The sequence below is a fragment of the Sander lucioperca genome, chromosome 5, assembly GCF_008315115.2.
Source record: "Sander lucioperca isolate FBNREF2018 chromosome 5, SLUC_FBN_1.2, whole genome shotgun sequence".
Classification (NCBI taxonomy): domain Eukaryota; kingdom Metazoa; phylum Chordata; class Actinopteri; order Perciformes; family Percidae; genus Sander; species Sander lucioperca.
The window spans coordinates 39455538-39474817 of record NC_050177.1 but is presented as its reverse complement, the minus strand read 5'-3'; positions in this window follow the sequence as shown (position 1 = coordinate 39474817).

Sequence of the window (19280 nt, the reverse complement as noted above, 5' to 3'; positions counted from 1 at the left end):
AGCGGGGGGGACCCTACAATACACGGCAGAAAAATTCTGCCACATTGTTTTAGCCTGTGGGGTTCTGGAGCCAGATGACCCGATGCCCAGAGAGCAGTGTCCAGCACAGCCCCAACTGGAGCTATACGAAGGAGACAGGATATTATTCCTACATACAATACAGGAAACATGACGATGCACAACATTTATTTATGCCATTGACCGATATATTTCGGCTTGTTTTTCCAGCTCCTCTGCTGTCAGGAGACAGGGTCGAGGTGGTGGTCCAGCACGGGGGGCGGAGGAGACGCGCTCTCCCTCACAGTTCTGACTCCTGAAACAAACACGAGTAAAATAAAAGACACTGCATAAACTCCGCTACTGTGTGTTTATTTAAATATACGTAAACCATGGAGGCCTAAGAGATTGCAATATAAGCCTGTATATTACTATAGGGACTATTATGGAGGAAATATTTATTCATAATTCAAATTGAAAGTCCAAAGAGAAATTGAAAGTCCAAAGATAAAACGAAGCGAGATCAAATTAAAAATATTATTTTTTTAAATTTTCCATTGATCAAATTAAAGATATTTATTTTTTTTAAATTTTCCATTTGGCTTTTCCATTTGGATCTAATATTTGGCTTTTGAATTTCAATTTAACATTGGCTTTTCCATTTGGATTTAATATTTTGTGTTTAGCCTACATCATCAGTTTCTATCATGTGAAATAAGAGGCTAAGCCAGCCTGGTGGCCAAGCTGCAGACAGATGCTCCTCAACAGTGTGCTCCCCAGCAGTCAGCTCCCCCTGCTGTTCATAAGGTACCTCTGCACCCCTTTCGTTTCAGACCCTCCCACCAACCTTTGGGCCACACCTCCTCATTTACATTGACATGTGACAAGTCCAAATGAAAATCCAATGTTAAATGGAAATTCAAAAGCCAAATATTAAATCCAAATGATAATCCAATGTTAAATTGAAATCGAAAAGCCAAATATTAAATCCAAATTAAAAGCCAATGTTAAATTGAAATTCAAAAGTCAAATATTAAATCCAAATGGAAAAGCCAATGTTAAATTGAAATTCAAAAGCCAAATATTAAATCCAAATGGAAAAGCCAAATGGAAAATAAAAAAATAAATAATAATATTTTTAATTTGATCAATGGAAAATTTTAAAAAATAATAATATTTTTAATTTGATCTCACTTTGTTTTCTCTTTGGACTTTCAATTTGAATTATGAATAAATATTTCCTCCATAGACTATAGCATATGTTAAGGATGTATAAATTAAATAAACTTCAGCTGGAGTCCGATTTACCACGGCAACACTGTTGATTGCATCAGTGATCTCTTTCCATTCCGCATTCTTTCTACAGCCTTTAATAACAGTTTTCAGGCTGACAAAAATACAAACGCTAGTGCAAATGAACCTGAGATATCAGGGTTTCAATCTCCACCTCTGAAAAGTTCCGCTTCTCAGCCGGATTACGTCTCTCCATGTCGTAAATTGTAGGGGCGAGGCCTCAAAACCCAGAATATATTGGGGCGTGATATTTAAATTACGATCGTTTCCAGCCGCTGCATTTATCAATGTACGACCATTCTTACGCTCTGATTGGTGTGATACGAACGTTTAATGAATCACACGTGAAGCCTGTCCTAAGAGGATTTCTGTGCTCATATCTGCGCTGGTTTCTACGTTAGGTTGATAAATGAGGGCCAGTGTGTTAGTGGCTGCCTAGCAGCTGTGTTGAAGATTTAAAATTTCTGATTTAATTTCCACAGACTAATAAATATAGTTATTGCATTCAATCCTTTTGTCGGATACCCCTCTGCACTCTCTTTCTCATACATTTTTAAATGGACATTGTTTCAACACTCACTGTTTACTCTGCGCTGGCTAGCTTTGGCTGTTAAGTGCACACATTCTGCTGTGTAATACAGTGCGGAATAAAGGCTAAAAGTTGTCAAGTCGTGGAAGATGTAGATGGAGTTTAGACATGGACATGGAGTTTTAAAGTAGACTGAGATGCGTGGCATCACAGTACTGTGAGTTTTGGCTGTTAACACTTTCATATCCCTATTTCTATGGTACAGAACAGATTGTTTCTGTTTAGTCAATTTCTGCACAGAATTAACTGATTGAGGGTACAATTAATGCACACAATTTCTTATTTTTAGGTCACAGTCATCATATGTGCACGCACATTTTAACCTTGTTACCTGCTGGGGTATGTAGTGTTCAGCTGTTGGCTCATTGGTGCTTTTTATGCGCTTGATCTCCAGCTCCTCGTTTGCCAATTCCCCTCTTCACAGGGAAGTTCCACTTCATACATGTAAGAAGTCCATCTGTAGAGCAGCCCATTCTGTGACTGTGAATTCAGAGACCCCTGTAGCAGTGTTGGGCTTTCTTGACATCAAGACAGGTATCAAAACAGCAATCTGCTGAGTCCATAGTGGTCTCTGTAACTGCTTTGGGTGAGACTGCTACTTACCATTATGCACTTACGTAGTAAAAAAAGATGTAAATGGGACAATAACCACATCTTTTTGTTTCCAATAAGCACCCTGGTGTTGCAGTACACTCCCCTCAGTGATAAAGAGTCTCCCTTAAGGAATTTGCAATTTAGCAAGTTGTTTCCTTAAATGTAGGTCTGCCTCCTTAACAAGGGTCTATGTTCTGCTGGTAGCTTAACACTAGAAGTGCCGGAATTCCATAACTACTAGAACTGCCGTGAGCGGTCATTTTGACCGCCAGATTCCAAACTCTATAATCTCTCATGATAAATACCTATTTGCGATATTGTATTATGTATTGTGTTAGGATATCTTTAGAAAAACGTAATAACACCAAAATGTACATTTTAACGAGTTTAATTATACATTTGAGTAGTAATACATGTTTCAATAATTCATATCATGGCATAGTAAACATTCAACTTAACTCATAACAGCCAAATAACAATTAAAAGTATCTTATTTGAACATTTAGCTATAACCTAACCTGGCACTGCCTTCATTTTGGCGTCTGCTGCGGTGCGCAGCGCTGCTCGGACCGTGAGCCGCTGCCCTTTTTTCCTCCATAAACTCCGCTCTCAGCTCTCTGCCAGTTGCTGCATGAACTCCCTCCGGACAATGTTACTACTGGTGCAGTCCTTGGAGAGGATGTGTGCAATGATTCCAGTCAGTTCGAGGATGTATAAAGTTATATGAACATGTAAACAGCCACCGGCCATCTACGTGTTCCGCGCCTTTCACAGAGCGAGCGCCCGGTGTTTGCCTTCTGATTCAGAACTGAGTCGCCGTAGTAGCCTACGTTACCGACTCTGGCTTTGCCTTCGGCCCATCGGTGATGCCCACACTTGTTACTTGAGACCGCTAGTTACGTTTCTCTGACAGAGACTATGGTAGTTACTAAACAACCAAGATGCATCTTCAACCGCGCAAAAAATTAAAAACAATACCGCGAAAATCCGAGCGGTCAATATGACCGTGTTTGGCTGAAATAGGTAAAAGTGACTGTATTTTCTTTGCCTTTTGTGTAATGTATATAAAAACAATTTTAAATTAAAATACAGACTCTTTTAGGAAAAGTCAGGCATCAGCAGGATTGTATTTTTTTATTCAGCAAAGTTATTACACATATAAATTTCAAAACGGTCAAAATGACCGTCATGGCCGTTCTAGTGTTAAAGGGAGGAGATGTAATTACAGTCCATGCAGACTACTCAAGCTACTCAACACTCAGACATCACCATCTGTAATTAACCTGTTGTCCTGGGTTTTTGCATGTGAAAATGAAGGAATGTGACCGGTGCGTAAGGCTGGTAGAAGAGAGTGTGGATGAAATCTATAGATCCCAAATTTATCAAATAATAAATAATGTGATTAGGAGCTGCTTTTATTGGCTTTTGATTTGCATTAAAGTGTGGTGTGTCTCCCACTGCATCATCCACACTATGTTGTAATATGGCTTGTGATGTGCATAGGGATTAGAGGTGCAACGATGAATCGATTAATCGATTAGTTGTCAACTATGAAATTAATCGGCAACTATTTTGATAATCGATTAATCGTTTGAGTCTTTTTTTTTTTTTCAAGATTTCTCTGATTCCAGCTTGTTAAATGTGAATATCTTCTAGTTTCTTCTCTCCTTTGTGACAGTTAACTGAATATCTTTGAGTTGTGGACAAAACAAGACATTTGAGGACGTCCTCTTAGGCTTTGGGAAACACTGATCCACATTTTTCACCATGTTTTGACATTTTTATAGATCAAACAACTAATTGATTAATCGAGAAAATAATCGACAGATTAATCGACTATGAAAATAATCGTTAGTTGCAGCCCTAATAGGGATAACCCCTTCCTGGCACAGAACAACATTTAGTGGTGGAACAATTATTATCTTTGCTTTCATCCTCACAGAAATCAAGCCCAGAAAATGGCAACATAATAATCAACTGTCTGTGTTGATATAGTCATTCAACCTCCTAGGAGACAAGTCATCAAGCAGTTATACTTGGGTGTTGCAATTTGTGTGTGCGACGTGTGTGTGTGTGTGTAAATGTGTGTGTGTGTGTTTCTAACTGCTATATCACCAATGACAACACAAGCCATAATATGCAGGTGGCCTCTCTAAGTGTTCCCATTATGCAGTATTCCCCATAAGCATAGCACAGATGTTAGACCCTGTAGGGGAGAAACAGCATATTGAATGAAGAGGAAAATGCATATGCATATGCACAACTTTATACACACACACACACACACACACACACACACACACACACACACACACACACACACACACACACACACACACACACACACACACACACAGCTTCTACTTCATCATTTCTAAGGGAAATGTCAGCCATCCATCCCTGCTGCTGCTCTCTGCATGTTTTGACAGGAATAGACTCACAGGCAGTCACATGGGCACGTGCACACGCAATCTCACATAAAATAATCAGTATGCTAAAACTGTCAGTGTCTTTGATAGCTGCTTTAAATGCACTGTGGGCTAGATCTGGTATAATGATTAACCACTATTTATTTGTTTCTGGGGAAGGGAAAGTGTCAGTATTTGTAATTTTTCTCCTTGGCACTGTCTTATGTCAGCCATGTTTGAAACCGGGCACTGACCTTTTGAACTCCAGTGGGCCTGGAGTTCAGTGGAGTTGTATCACACAGGAAGCCGAAAAGGAGGGAAAAAAGAAGAAAAAAAAGCTTCACTCTCCTTTCATGTGTTGGGGTCTCAAAATTACTGCTGCTGCTGAGCTGCTCACGGTCTGTGGAGTATCAATATTTCATTATTTCATATCTGTGTGCTGAGCAGAAGAGGGAAGTGTGCGGTTTGTGTGTGTCTTTCTTTGTGTGCATGTGCACAAAAAGATTCTTTAGTTCTTGGACTACTCCCCGCTTTTCCAAAAAAACTGATTTAAAAGCTAATATAATCTGACAGCTAATTATCTTAAATTGAATGTGCTGACGATAGCATAATAGTCATGCCATACAAAGGATAAGCACTGCACCAACAAAACTCACAGTCATCCATAGATAATTGTTTCATTATTAGGATATGCACTTTTCTTCCTCTATATCCCCACTGCAGCACAATATATATTACAATCATTCAGAAAGAGGTCAACAAGAAACACTAATCAACTCCACAACAATCTTTTTCATCTGGATTTGCAGTAAGAGAGACCCTGAGATTTCCAGTGAAAGTAAACTGACCTTTGTTGGCAGAAGTATGGAAGATAACATTAGCCATAATTGATGGTGCACTAATGGACAAGGCTTGTTTTATACATAATGATTGATGCACATGCATTTAGCTGGGTGGCAGGCAGGCAGTCACCGGATGAACCTGGGTTCAGCTCCTGCATTGGCATTGCTTAAGTGTTCCCTCCAGAGGTGCTGTTGTGCAGCTGATCTTTTTCAACCTGCCTGGAGACTGTAAACTCAAAGAATACAAAATACATAAATAAGAAGCTAGGTGAAACACAATCTTTCTGGTTCGATGCGTGTTTTTACAGGAATTGCATCTGTTAAAGGTCTTCACAGACAATCGACACATTCAGATAGCTTCACACTTAGAAAATGTTAAGATGACATTGATGTTTTAGATTGTACATTAATTTTAACTTTATCATCGTTATATGGGGATGTCTATAGTCATCTTCCAATTTTATTATTAGGTATTAACTTATTTAAGTTAGGAAGATATGCAGTATATCAGCAAATACAATTATATTTCTATTCTTATGCAGACTATTAATCCTAGAAATTAATCCTAATTTCTGCCCAACAAAGAACTCTAACTCTAAAAGTCTATCTATCTATCTATCTACATTAATCTATATTTAATGTAGTAAAAAAAAGATCAGAACACATTTATTATAAAACAAACAAGGACCCAGTCTATTAATATTTGACCAAATTCTAAATGCATCAATGCAAATGAAACTAGAGACAAATAAAATATTTTCCATACTTTTTTTGTCAGAATTGGACTCATGGAATGTGGCTGTGCAAGTGATATCTAGTATTTTAAGGTTAAAGACACGCTTGAATATATATAACTGATTATTAAAATCTTTATTGATGGCCTATTTTGATCAGAGGATGGATTGCAATCGTATGATCTCTGATTACACTACACCACAATAGAGCCCAATAAATAATGAATGTTTCTGACAAAACAACAAACAAACTGCAGTATTTACTTGATGTTGTTACTTGATGTTATAATGACATGTTGGTCAAACACTAATTAAACACCACTTAACAAATGAATATGGAATTTGTGTATCATGAGATTACAATTTCCTCAGTTCCTAATTAAATGAACATCTTCATTTAAAGTTCAATTAGCTGTTTTATTTCTTCCCTCCCCCCCCCCCTCCCTCTCATCAGGCTGGGAGTCGGGCTGTATGGGTAGCAACAACGAATCTCCTCGTTGCCATGGCAATTCTGAGCGGGTGATCTTTTGTCAGGTGCCAAGAGCTTGCTGCAATAGAGTAGTGTTGGTCATGTGTGTGTGTGTGTGTGCCCGTTTGTGCATATGTATGTATGTGTGTGTGTGTGTGTGTGTGTGTGTGTGTGTGTGTGTGTGCACTTGCATATGGTGCCACTGTGAGTGTGAGTGTTAGCAGGATAGAAAGAAAACAGTGTGCTTATCTTTGAGAAAGACTGCAAATCCCCTTTCGGTCTGTCACTCTTCCTCCTCCAGCAGCGTGACTCTTTCTCAGCTTCTCTCTCTGTATATTCTATTATCTTTCTTCAGAAACGCCATTGTTGCATACTTTTCCCTTTCACTTAAAAAAGGGACTCCTCAACTTTGTCATCCCCCTTCTGCTCTTACCAGATTCATTGGCCCTCATTTATCAACCTAACGTAGAAACCAGCGCAGATATGAGCGCAGAAATCCTTTTAGGACAGGCTTCACGTGTGATTCATTAAACGTTCGTATCACACCAATCAGAGCGTAAGAATGGTCGTACATTGATAAATGCAGCGGCTGGAAACGATCGTAATTTAAATATCACGCCCCAATATATTCTGGGTTTTGAGGCCTTGCCCCTACAATTTACGACATGGAGAGACGTAATCCGGCTGAGAAGCGGAACTTTTCAGAGGTGGAGATTGAAACCCTGATATCTCAGGTTCACTTGCACTTACGTTTGTAGATTTGGCAGCCTGAAAGCTGTTATTAAAGGCTGTAGAAAGAATGCGGAATGGAAAGAGATCACTGATGCAGTCAATCTCTTAGGCCTACATGGTTTACGTATATTTAAATAAACACACAGTAGCGGAGTTTATGCAGTGTCTTTTATTTTACTCGTTTTTTTTTCATGAGTCAGAACCAGGCAACAGCTGTGACTCCTCCGCCCCCCGTGCTGGACCACCACCCCGACCCTGTCTCCTGACAGCAGAGGGGCTGGAAAAACAAGCCGAAATAACTCGGTCAATGGCAGAAATAAATCGTTCACTTGTGGCCATTAACGACACTTTAAAAGAGAAACGAAAACCTGAAGAATAAATAAAAATGTTGTGCATCGTCATGTTTCCTGTATTGAGTAGGCCATCATTGCCAATATACCTTTTAAAAGCGAGGAATAATATCCTGTCTCAGTCGTATAGCCCCAGTTGGGGCTGTGCTGGACACTGCTCTCTGGGCATCGGGTCATCTGGCTCCAGAACCCCACAGGCTAAAACAATGTTACAGAATTTTTCTGCCGTGTATAGTAGGATCCCCCCGCTGATGCAAGACCATGAGCCATCTGCCCTTAATCAATCCGATGGAGCGCTCCACCGTGGCCCGTGTTGTACCGGCGAATAGAGGTATTTTAAAAGAGCCAGATCTGCCATTGCTGATAAGTGATCAACTGATGACTTCTCCTTCTCCTGTAAAACTTTTTATATGCTGCACCGCAAGTCCAAGTTCAGACCAGACGGGAGATTTTATCGCAGCCTACGCTCACGTTCAAATTGATAAATCCCTTGCTTTGCGTAGTAATCGGCGTACGCACGTTTCATAAATGAGGGCCAATGTCTCTTTCTTTCCCCAACACAAGGAAACTAAATGTGAAAACTTACTGTGTGTACTTTTCTGTTTCTCTACACCTACTCCTCCCTCGCCCTGTTCCATGATATGCAGATTCTTAGCTCAAAGTACAGACTATATTGATCTTTCCCATCCTCCCTCGCCCTCTCTCTCTCTATCTCTCTCCGCTCCCTCTATCCATTATCCTCCGTTCATTCTGCTCTTTTCTTTTCCTTCCTCTCTCCATCTCTAATGACCTCGATGCCGATTCAGAGGCTATGAAGACTTATGGCATCTCTCTATTTATATAAAATGGAAATTAGAAAAACCTATTAGTCTCCAGTGAAGGTTGAACAGCATACAGCACTGCAGCTGAAGACAAAAATGTTCTTTTCAAAACATCTTGTGGTGCAGTTATCAGAAAGATTTTCGAGTGAAACATGTCTGTGTCCTAAATTAGGTGAATGACTTGTTGTTGCTGTGTGGCTCTGCCTGGCAACACAGAGGCCCTCTCTTCGAATTCACTTAATCAGTATGCAGCTCCTCTCTGCATCACTGTCCTTGTGTTATAAATACGTAGACACACACACACAAACACACACACACACACACACACACACACACACACACAAAGGCAAATAAACACACGCTTCTTCAAAATTCTGTTCCTGACTTCATTGCTGTCCTTGTGGTATAAATATCATGTATAAAAAAGAAAAGGAAAACACAGAACTTGGACCAAGTCCAGAATCCAAAACACACACGTGCCTGTTTGTGGACACGCACACTTTCTCACCAACCTCTCTCTCTCTTTCTCTTTCATTCTCTCTCTCTCTCTCTCTCTCTCTCTCTCTCTCTCTCTCTCTCTCTCTCTCTCTCTCTCTCTCTCTCTCTCTCTCTCTCTCTCTCTCTCTCTCTCTCTCTCTCTCTCTCTCTCACACACACACACACACACACACACACACACACACACACACACACACACACACACATTACATACCACAAACTAACTCCCTTTGGGGTGATAAATAAAGCAGTGCGAGCTCAGCAGCAGCCCTTGCCGTGTCAGGCTTTACTGATGTCTGGTTCAATCCAGGGGAGTGGTTCAATCAGGTCCCATAAAAACAATCTAATCTAAGACCCAAAACATTTGTACAGTACACACATTCATAGCTATAGGATAGCATTCTTCATCTTTCTTTTACATACAGTGACTTTCATTTATCTGAGCCAAAAAAAATTATTTGACAAAAAATTGACTTCATCAAATTATCAAAAAAATCCTTATGCACTGTTAATCACCTTTGGATTACTCAGAAATTTCAATACATTTGTGTTAGAACTGAATATGAATCCGAAAGTTGCAAGATAATAATACTATGAAAGGTGCTGTCTGTGACTCTGATGTTGTTTTCTCAATGAAGATGATGAGAAAAGTCATACTGACAAGTATAAACAGAAATCACAAACAGAGGTCCCAAATCAGTACTTTGCTTAAACCTGAGAAACAGCAATACCCAATCATCAAGGTCTGTGTGTTTCATGATTGAGTTACTCACTGGCAGTCCCATTACAGTTTGGACATATTACCTCCACAGATATACCCGCCCAGTCCTTTAATACAGGATTAAGAATCAACTCTTACATACACATACATGCAGGCACACAGAAGAAAATGAGAACTGTAAGAGAGTCAGCCTGTTCTCATGAACCATTCGTTCAAAAAGTTATGAAAAGTTAAGCACTATAATTTGTAAGTATTCCCCTTTTTTTCTGCTGTATTCACTACATTGACGGCTGCTGTATAAGAACGTGACTGGCCACGAAGGGAGGAGGTCGGGGTGGATGGGTGGATGTTAACATACAGGACCATCAAGCCAGAGAGTGGAGTTCACCTAAAGCCTCTTACCCAGGAAATATGTGTTTAATCCAAAACACGATCTTTTTCCTAATCTTAACTAGTCATTTTAGTGCCTAATCTTAATTTTCGTCGCAACATATTTTGTGGACTAAACTTAACCGTAATGTCCACCGAAACGACTAGCAGCTTGCAGTGCTTTGTACCCGGCTCAAATTCACCTATTTTCGGGTAAGTGAACCACCAACTACTGCTGATACAACGGAGGTCTGTAGCCGGCGTCACAAAGCTCTGTAGCAGCTGAAACAACTAGCAACTGCCGCTCGGCGTCATGGAACTCATAGCTAGCTGGCGTCACGTGACCACCCGGCATCACGTGACTAGCCGGCAGTCTCCTAATTTCGTAGGATATCATATGTTTTGGTGTGCATACATTTTCGTAATATATCATAAGGACACGCTCATGAGAATGCAATGAGAGAGTACATTAAAGGGAAAATAATCATGTGATCCTTATATGTGTATATTCCAATTTTGAACTTTATTATCCATATACACACATGCCCTCACAAACAACTGACAGAGGGTCTGGATATGGAAACAAAATATGAAACCCAGATCAGACCCACTGTCCACACACACAACACGGACAAAAAGGTCTTTGTAAATGTTGTGTAATAATGCCAACTAATCACACCAAACTGAATTTGATTGAGAGATGTCTGAAGTATGAGAGAAGTATGCTGATCTCTTGGACTGTAACTCTCTAATTTGACTTTTTTTGTCTGACATTTTTTTTTTTAAATAAAGAAATGACAGATACAAAATATATTTATATTTTTCTCAAGATGTTCCATCCCTCCTGTGACCCACTGTATCATGGTTTGTACTAACTGTAGTTCCCTCTGTCTGCCATAGATAGCCTACAGCTTCTGGCTCAATGTCAGTCCTCTCCAACCTCTTAAAGGCCCAGCTTTGTTTACTCATGCATGCTTAAGTGTTTATTCATCCAGTTAAGAGTCCAAAATGTAGAAAGAAAAGGGGGGGGGTGCACTGCTGTGACCACTACACTTACATCTCATCCCTGAGATTATAGGCCTGTGTCAAAGGGTTAATTGTGTAAAGTAAAGCTTTAGGATTAAATTAAAGGTGAAATACATTACTTTAAGGTAATGTGCTAAAATGTGATTGGCTAACTAGCATTTGAATGAGCGTAGAGAGGTATCAGGTGGTAATGGTAGAAAATAAGGCACTGCATGTAAATGGGCAATATATATAATGGCAATACAATAGCTCCGCGCTACATACACTATAAAAGAAAATGGCAATTATTTTCTTTTTGAACAGGTTTTATTCAATCAGTCCCTCCAGGATTTCGCAGCCTTTTTTTGAGATTGTTGCGGCCCAAAATGCCTGATTTTGCGGGAGCTGTTGTAAAAAAGTTGCGATGTCTTTTGTATGTTTGTTGCAATGAAGTTTCAGACAGTGAAAGTTGCAAAAAAAGTTGCGATTTTTTTATAAAAAGGAAACTTGTTTTGGGGAGAATAAAATTACTCTGGGCTGAGATTTCCTAGTAACCTTACCAAAAAGGCTCAGGATGCTGCAAATGTTGGTATAATATGAAAATGGCTGGTGGATTTAAGACAAAAAATAATTTATTGAATGAATTAATAATAAATATAGTAATTTTAACATATGTGTCAGTGGCTTGTTGATCTTTACATTTTTAGTTAATTTCCTAACCTGGTCTGGGACACACATTCATACGGTTTGATTAAGTACTTATTGGACTTTAACTTATCATTGCACTTACAATAACGAGCGTAGCTGTCCTCAATTTAGGTCATCGTGTCATCTCATCTCTGGTTTTTCCTGCATCCATCGTGTGTGTTTGTGTGTTTGTGTGTCTGTGTGTCTGTGTGTCTGTGTGTCTGTGTGTCTGTGTGTGTGTGTGTGTGTGTGTGTGTGTGTGTGTGTGTGTGTCAGTCGCGGGGGGAACTGAGCAGCAGCCCCGCCAACTGCAGAGAGCCGACAGGATTGAAACAGCAGCAGCTTTCAGCGACTTTAGAGTGAAAAATGTTACAGCGTACATTAATGTTTAAAATGTATACAAGTTGGCAGGATGGTCTGAAATGTTTTGCACGGTCTTTCGCTGTACATTTTGTTGGTAAATGTGAGATGTTCGAGTCACACACACGTCTCGTCTTCATATCACAAACAAGGAAATGATCACTTTACACAACTCAGAGTCACATACTGACGCCACGTGGGACTGCTGGGATTGGTTGAAGTCGCGGGAAACTTCAGGTTATTGGTCAAATTTGCCGAAAAGTTGCGGTGATTGGTCAAAATTGAGAGTTGCACCAAATTCACGGTGATTGGTTGAATTTGCGTGAATTGGCGCGATCGCGACATCGTGAAATCCTGGAAGGACTGTTCAATGTAGAGAACAATCTAAATATAGTATCTTCATAATGTTTTCTTTCATGTACACCTCCGAACAATTTAAAGAAATAGTTTGAAAATACACTCATTAACTTTTTTGCCGGAAGTAAGATTGAAAGATTGATACCACTCTCATATCTGTCCGTTAAAAATGAAGCTACCACCAGCAGCAGTTTAGCTTTGGTTAGCATAAAGACTGGAAGCGGGGGAAGAAGCAAGCCCGTCACTGCGCCTGGCCAAAACGTCTTTCAGCAAATATACCCCTGTAAAACTACAACAAACAAGACCATAACACGTTCATTTGTGACCTTTAAAAAAAGATGGTAGGCATATTATTTTTTACCTTTCATCACAATAGCTGTTTTACCCCATTTTGAGTCTTTGTGCTAAGCTAAGCTAATGAGAAACATGAGTGTCAATCTTCTTATCATTCGGCAAAAAAGTTAATAAAGTTATTTCACAAAATGACAAATGGCTTTTTTTTAAATGTTATCACCCATGAGTAATTAGTGAGTAAAAATTATGTTTCTCATTCACATTCCCCACCCATGTTTTCCCTGCCAAGCCAGAGATTTGTATCAGCAATATCCCGGTCACAGGCCTGCTTATCTAGCCTCTAGGCTACTGCTGCTCCCAAACACCCCTATACAACTATGATGTGATACAGAATGAGGGAGAAGGATGGGAAAAAATAGACAGGGTCAAAGTATTAGCAGATGAATGTATAAGATCAAAGGATGGGGCAACAAGAGAGGGTGAAGGACAGAATGAGGGTAGCCACCTCTTTTTCTTTCACGAACACACACACACACACACACACACACACGTGCACACTGTCTTTCAATCTCTCTATCTCTTGCATCAACCTGCCTGTCAACCCTGCCGACCTGAACGATCCATCAACTGCTGCTGCTGCTCCAAGAGATGGAGGGAGGGATAAGGATGTGAGGTGAAGGAGAGCAAGAGTGACACTACCTTCAATGAGGCATCCAAGATGCAACAACACAATGGACTGAGGGAAAAGTTGGGGTTACTTTTTGCCTCATGCTACACATGCATCTCTCTTTCATTCTCGCCACCACTCCTTCTCCTCCTATTGCCCTGACTACTTATATGCCTCCATTTCTCTTCCCACTCAGAGAACTGATGCTAGCAAAATTCTAAATGCTCCAGTTAAACAAAGCAGCAATCTCTCAGTGCACATTTTCTGCGTCGTCTTTTTTTCTTTTCATACTAAATAATTTGGTGTAATGACGAGTGAAAATGATGATAAATCGTCCTGGCTTTTGCTTTGAGTGCCAGTCCAAATTACGGCCTGAGTCAGCGTTGATAAAAGGTACAGTATAACATCTTTACATTGTACAGTTCATCCTCCTCAACCGCCTGTCCATCACCTGCTCTGCTCTGAAACCGCATTATTCATGAAGCTCAGAAAATTACTCAGTCGAAGCAGTTAAGCATGCTCATGCATCAGACATTTAAAAATAGTTCCTACCCTTTACCTCACTGTCTTCTCTCCCTCCCTTCTATCCCCTTTGTTTTTTTTGTCTTCTCTTTCAGGTGTCCATAATTTCACTTGTCTGCAGTGTCTACACTTTTTATCTCTCATCCTCTCTTCTCTTCTCTTCACCTCTCCATCTCATCAGTCTCCCCCCTGGTTTCTTATCACACTCTGCCCTCTCCTCTCCGGCCAAGATGGAGAGAAAGAAAAGACCAGGATGGAAGAGCAGATAGTGGGGAGAAGACTGACAGCAGCTTACAGGGAAGTGGGTGGGGGCTTTTTTTCCACTCTGGTTTCTATCTCACTATCCAACTCTCTTTCCCTTGCTCTCTCTCTCTCTCTCTCTCTCTCTCTCTCTCTCTCTCTCTACAGGGGTCTCTGTTCTTCTCTGTCTAGTTGTGTTTCCATAAGGCATTTCAGATTCACTCATACACAGCTGAGATCTGCCTGGTTCTGCCCTCACTGCCTGACAGCAGCTATACACACTCTTGCATGCATGCCTATCTACATACAGATACTTGCATACACCTGCAGGGAAAAGCATGAATATACATTGATGGAACATAGAAAATTCACTTGCAAGCAAATCAGGGATGTAAGACACATGCTGATTTGCAAAACCAGCATACAACCATGCAGTGAGCTAAAGCAAACCTACTGCTTTTGTCCTGCCTGTGACCGTGAATCAGCATTCTGCCTGAATTATAGGGCTGCATTATGGATTCTCTCCACAACCCACATACTCTCTAGACATTGTTCAGAGAAACAAACACACAGCCGCAGCTAGTAGACCAACTGACATCAGTGAGATCTTTTTAAATAACAGAAACAACACAAGCGCTTCACGTCAATTTTTTTCCTGCTGGTGAAACAGTTTTTTTTACACCACCACAGAGATGATTCAGTCACTTAAGCGTGGCAAGAAGAAACACATGCTCCTCCTACGTTCACACTTGCAGGCAGAGCTCTATAAATTCCAAACATGATAATAACATTTTCCTCAGCAAAATTAGCACATCTACAATTTTGGTTTCCTTTCTGCCCGAGATGTAAGAGCCTGCGCTTTGCATTGTTTTACAGATTACAGGCCCTCTAGGATGTTGCGATGTCGCGATCACGCCAATTCATGTGAATTAAACCAATTACCATGACTTTGGTGCGACTCGCAATTTTGACCAATCACCGCAACTTTTCTGCAAATTTGACCAATAACCGGAGTTTCCCGCGACTTCAACCAATCCCAGCAGTCCCACGTGCCAGACTTTACGTCAGTATAATGTGACTCTGAGTGCCACTGACCAAGCGGGAGTGAGAGAGAGCTGGTTTCCGATATGAAGCCGAGACTCGAACATCTCACATTTACCAACAAAACGTACAGCGAAAGAACGCCCTGCCAACCTGTTTACATTTTAACATAATTTTACGCTGTAACATTTTTTTACTCTAAAGTCAGCGGCTGCTGTTTTAATTTTGTCGGCTGTCTGCAGCGGGCGGGGGCAGGGCTGCTGCTCATACAGTTCCCCCGCTACTGTGGCGCACACACACAAACTCACACGGTAGATGCAGGAAAAACCACGGATGAGACGACACGATGACCTAAATTAAGGACAGCTACTCTCGTTATTCTAAGTGCAATGATAAGTTAAAGTCCAATAAGTAGCTACTTTATCAAACCGTATGAATGTGTGTCCCAGGCCAGGTTAGGAAATTAACTATATGTAAAGATCAACAAGCCACTGACTGATATGTTTAAATTTGATTCATTCAATAATTTATTATTTTTTGTCTTAAATCCACCAGCCATTTTCATATTATACCAACATTTGCAGCATCCTGAGCCTTTTTGCTAAGGTTACTAGGAAATCTCAGCCCAGAGTAATTTCATTCTCCCCAAAACAAGTTTCCTTTTTATTTTTAAAGAACTATAAAAAAAAAAAAAATCACAACTTTTTTTGCAACTTTCACTGTCTCCTGCAACTGCAAAATCAGGCATTTTGGGCCGCAACAATCTCAAAAAAAAGAGAGAGAGAGAGAGAGAGAGAGAGAGAGAGAGAGAGAGAGAGAGAGAGAGAGAGAGAGAGAGAGAGAGAGAGAGAGAGAGAGAGATCCCGTAGAAGACCGTCCCGTTATTCTCACGAGTCATGGAAACGTAAGCCCACCCACGAGCTTTTCCTTAACCTAACTGCGTGAAAAGGGACGCCAATAGTCCCAACCAAGCGTGTTTAGTTATAGTGCGTTATATGACGCTAAAGGAGACTTTTAGCATCAATAACAACTACAAAGGCACCTGACCACGCGTCCATATTTTACGAGATGGGAGTGAGAATGTGTTGCCTGTGCGTAATGCTGCATGATGACACTGCTGGCCCTGCAGGAGGACTACGCCAATGGAAGAATTGGGAGAGAAAGAGACTTCAGGAACCATGACGATAACTGGCTAACATGCCGATTAAAATTCCTTAAAGCTGTGTTCTTGGATCTATGTACTGAACTGAGTCCAGTAGAGACCTGTATTTGGACCGTGCCAGTCCGGTCCAAATACAGGTCCTCACCACTCTGGGGGAAACCTGCTGTTTCCAGAGGGAAATGGCAGACAGATAAGTGTTTTATATAAATATTATATAGGCTATATGCTATAGGCTATTATCACTGAGACTTGTTTGGATATAATATATAGTTCTGTTAAATCTTATCATATAGGTCTGGTATATCGAAGCTGTACCCAAGTGCCGTAATGCCTGACGTTTTGGATGGTATTATTAATATAGTTAGCAATTCCCGAGCGTCTGAGAAGTTTTTTGCCTTTTCCCCGACAGTCGTCATGATTCGGCGTAACGAAAGAACAACTGCCAGGGTCATTAACATACTGATCAGCATTCATGAGGTGATTTGCATTGACTATTTATAGTTAGAAATGTGCATGTACAGGGCGGGATAAGAGGCTGATTCACGTATGCACACTTACACTAAAGACACTAAAGGGAACATTGCTTACAGATGTGCGTACGCACGGTTTTATAAATCAGAATTTTGTTTGGGGCATTTGGGCGTACGTAGACTTTTAGTAAAGATCCTATGCACAGTTTATAAATGATACCCCAGGACCATTATGACAGGTTACATCTATATACACTCCTTTGTGATACACCTAAGATGTGTGCACGTCATGTTCTAACTCCACTTGGTCGACATGCCATCCAGAAGGGCCAATTAAACCTAGTTCCCTCTATGATCTACCCATTGTCTCCTAAATGTTTAAAAAAAAATATGTGTGACCATAAACATACTCATTACCTATAGAAATGCATAGGCATGTGTGCTGATCCTCCAAAAGCAGTCAGGCCTTAATTAAGCAAACTCCTGTATTGTTGATCTAATGCTAACAATGCAAGTGATCCCTGCTCATCAGGCAAAAATCGCCATAAATCTCTCTCTCTCTCTCTGCTGTAGGAGTAGTCACAGAGCACTTACACCAGCACAACAACAGATCCACATGATTACACACACACACACACACACACACACACACACACACACACACACACAGAAACAGTCACAGCCATACACACACATGGAGACACATTAAGCATCATTACGCTCACTAACCGAGCGGAAATGTTTGTCTAGCATCAGGTCAGTAGGCGAGGACACGCCAGTGGTCTGTCTTGGCCGAAAGGCAGAACTGCCTTCACACACACACACAATGTATTTCTTAAAGGTCCAATGACCACAAATTAAAACACAACCCTGTAGTTGGCTATTATTTAAAACCCCATCTAAAACTAGTCTTACAGCATCTAAGTTGCTAGTATTTTTTTGTAAAAAAAAATGTTGTAAAAAGTCATATTTGTAAACAGAAGGTCACATTTTTAATTGTGAACAGCTAAGCACAATCCAAAATGTTGATTTTCGATCTATAACTCGCACTGAATGTATCTCTAAGTGATAAACAACAAATAATTAGGTATTGGGCTTGATGACGGGCCATTTTGCACAGTTCTTGTTGCAATCATGACGTAAAGTGTTACTTAAATTCTAAAAAAAGTTTCCACCTGAGGCCTGTACTACGAAGCGAGATTTGGCGTTAACGAGCTAACTTCAGGTTCAACCCAGGGTTTTCTGTACTACGAAGGTGGATCACTTGTGATCGGGTTCAATCGCCGTGGTAACTTATGCTGAACACCTAACCTGGTCGGGAGCAGGTTATGTTGGAGATTAGAGATCAACCAGTGTAAATGCACTGCCTACTGACCAATCAATACTCGATTGATAATGACGTCACCGTTCTTATAGAAGATCAGGCGGAGCTCGGTGCGCGGAGAGAGAGGGGGAGAGAGGGGTGCGCTCATAAAAGTTAAAACATTTAGAGACCGACAACCCCGTTAACATTCACTGATGGGTATCTTCATGAAAGATATAGATTTTAAGCGGAGGGAATTACATGTAGGCTATTTGTTGGCTTCTTCAGCCGTGTGTTGCCAATGCGCACATCGGTTAGAATTATGTTTTGATATTTTTTTTAATTTTCTCTCACAGCTTACCACTTCTGGGGTTGCAAATGAAATAAAAGGCTAAAGCAACGACAGTTCATGGAAAGCAAAAGTGTAATTATGGTCAGATCTTGTGCCTGACTGATGGGGAAGTGACCAGTGTAGTCTAATGTAGGCTATTATAGTGGGTGTACTGTACTGTATATTGGCCAGAATCTGCCTTTGGGGGAGGAGGGGGGCATATCATAGTGGGGGGGTCTGGGTGTCCTCCCCCAGGGAAGTTTTAAGCATGAACGACTTCATTTCCTGCATTCCGATACACTTTTATGCACCAATTTATGGTAAAAAAAATACCTTTATTCAGCCTATAGATGTTAAGAAAAAAGCACGGATGACAATTCAAAATTTATCAAAAATATAATGGAAAGTATGTTGTTATGTGTCA